This window comes from Monodelphis domestica, chromosome 4 (genome assembly GCF_027887165.1).
Source record: "Monodelphis domestica isolate mMonDom1 chromosome 4, mMonDom1.pri, whole genome shotgun sequence".
Taxonomy (NCBI): domain Eukaryota; kingdom Metazoa; phylum Chordata; class Mammalia; order Didelphimorphia; family Didelphidae; genus Monodelphis; species Monodelphis domestica.
The window spans coordinates 153005613-153008733 of NC_077230.1; positions in this window are offsets into that span (position 1 = coordinate 153005613).

A 3121-nucleotide genomic window follows, 5' to 3' on the forward strand; every position below is an offset into this window, starting at 1 on the left:
AACCTTAAGTTTGCTTGGAACTCTCCTCCTAAGAAAGATGGGACTTGTGAGACCTGGAGGACAATTATATCCATTTTTAATGGGTTACTGTTTTCTGCATTGTGTATGGGATAAAATAAGGCTGTTTGTTGCCCAATATGCATTGTTACCATGAAGGCTTTCATAGGAGCTTGTACCAATTTCTGTAATATCCTAGGTGCTTTGACTCCCCCAGTAGAGAGAAATGCATTTCGAGTTGATTTAAAAAAAAAAAAGGTAGCTTTCTTCCTCCTGGATTGCTCCATGTGAAAACAAAGGATGAACCAGTAGTCTGGTTTAGAATAGGTTAGGAAGTATATTTATTTTGAAATTCCTGTGGGAGACTCTTAGTACTGGTAAAAATATGGTAAAAAGCAGCGTGGTATAGTACAACGTCCTAGATTGGAGTCAGAAGGCTGGGGGCCAAAATTGCCTCAGCCAGAATGTGTGACCTTGGACTAGTAACCCAACCTCTCTGCACCTAAGTTTTCTCAGCTGCAAAATTTGGACATTGAATTAGATGTCCTCTGAAGGCTTCTTCAGGACTAAGTCTTTGATCCTTTAAAGACTTGATCTTCTCTTTATAAGCCAAATCTGAGATGCTGGGTCATAGGCTAGAGATACACACAAAAATATCATACATTTGAACGGTTAAAACTAGTATCAAATAATAATTAAATATATCATTATCTTGGGACATATTCTTCTAAATTGGGTGTATGCTTATATACATAATTGCATAGAGGCATGCCCATACAGTAGGTTATTATAAATGGAGACACATGGAACTAAGTAATGGTGGTATGTTTGCTACTACTAAGCTGGCTCTTGAATGAATTAAAGAAGAGAGGTTGGTTTGAGATCTTTACCATTAGAGAATGATTATATTTTCTTTGACTACATTGTTTTTTTCATTAAAAAAAAAAAGGATTTTTACTTGGGTTACTCTTAAGCTTCTCCCTACAAAACTATGATCTCATAAGCAGCTGTCCCTGAGGGGAAAAAAGAGTAACAGGAGTGGGAAAGAAGTGGTTAAATCATACTCAGAGCTTCAAAACAACCTCTCGGTATTTAAAAAGGGCATTTGAAAATCATAATCATTAATCAGTGGAAGAGAATTTTCCCAGAATGACCAGAATAAATGTTTGCTGAAGCAAAGTCAGAATTGGAAAGTGAAAACATACATGCCTAAGGCTGGAGAAAAGCTAATTTTTGTTAAACAAATTAAAGCAGTTGGAGAAGAACAATTCATCAGAGAAAAACATTCCTGAACAACCTAGCTAACATTGCCAAGGTCAGCAGAACCTCAGATGAGCTTTTTTCCCTCTCCTCTGTTTCAGTGACTCTGTGGAAAATTTTTTCCTGCAAGACATCTAATTGAGCCTTGTAACTAACTGGTTATTCAATGCCTTAATATAATGAAGGGGACTAATTGAATTTCTTTTATGACTTTTATGTACCTACTCCAGCAAGAATTGACTGTAAACATTTTAGTACATTTTCTCTGCTACTTTGCAAACTCTTCCAAAACATTTCAACCACCTCCAGTTAGTAAGTGTAATTTGCCCACTGCTATTAGCCCTTCTAGTTTCCTTTTTTCTCTGATTGATTGAGAAATGTTATTTTAATCAAATAACTCTTGAGTCTCTATGCATTTTACCCTAGTGTTTTCTAAGTGAGGTCATTTTAAAAGCCACAAAGCCTATGTATTTCATTCAAATGAAGGAGCTAAGTGGTTTTGGGGAATAGAAGAATGTGGTGTAGATAGTATCTTCCTTTTGAAAATTATACAATCATATCACCAGGAATAAACCATTGGACCTTAATGACCAAACTGCCAGCCTTGTTCTACAAAAATTAACCCCTTCCTTAAGTTAATCATACCCTGTTGCTATATGATCATTTAGTTGTTTTTTCACTCATGTCTGATTCTTTGTGACCCCATGTAGTGGTTTCTTGGCAAAGAGACTGTACTGACTTGCCACTTCCTTCTCCAGCTCTTTTACAGATGAGGAAACTGAGGCAAATAAAGTTATATGACTTGTCCAGGGTCTCAGTTAATAAGTGTTTCAAAATCAGATTTAAATTCAGGCTTAGGGTTTGTCTTTGAACTCACTATGTTACCTAACAGCCCTGTAACCATTTCCTAGGGTTTTCAATTTTTTTCCTGCATGCTAAAAGTTGTCTTAACTCCTTCAGGACACTTAGTGTCTGGGTATCCATTCCATACGCTGGTCAAACAATAGGCCGTCTTTAATATCCAAAGATGCTGTTGCTATTTCTCTAGTAGTCAAGAAATATGGATGAAGCTCCATCTTACTCTGGCACCCATGTCGAAAATCACATATTTGTAGCAAGAGTTAGGGAGAAAAGCCTATAACTATGAAGTTAAGGTTAACTGTGACTTATGTAATAAATGAACCTTTGCCCTAAGATTAAACTATATCCTTTTTTAGCTGAAAAGCTGAAACTGGAGCTTCCACATTTTTTTTTAACCAACCATTTCCATGGAGTAAGATGGTTTACCTTTAGATTGAACAAGTCATTTACTGCCTCATTTGTACTGTAAGCTCCCCATATCTACATTAAATATCATTATAATTTTTTTCAACTTTTACCTTCCTTCTTAGAATCAAAACTGTGTATTATGTTCCAAGACAGAGGAGCGGTAAGGGCTAGTCAATGGGGTTAAGTGACTTGACTTGCCCAGGGTCACACTAGAAAGTGTCTGAGGTCAAATTTGAATCCAGGACCTCCTATCTCTAGGCTTTGCCCTCAATCTATTGAGCCATCTAGCTGCTGCCCCCCATATGTTATTTTTTAAGTAAAATAAATTAAAAACCAAAAAAACAGTTGCTACCAAGAAAACTCCAAAGCACAAGAAGCCAGGAAATACAACTTGGCAAAAGCTTGTATGTATTTATATGTATATGTGTGTATGTGTGTGTATATCTATATCTATATCTATATATACATATACATATATATGTGTGTGTGTGCACATATATAGACATGTGCGCTTTTCATCATATATACACATGTGGCTCTAGTAGAAATATTAAATTAAATCTTTATTAAGTAGAATAAAAATGACACAACAAAA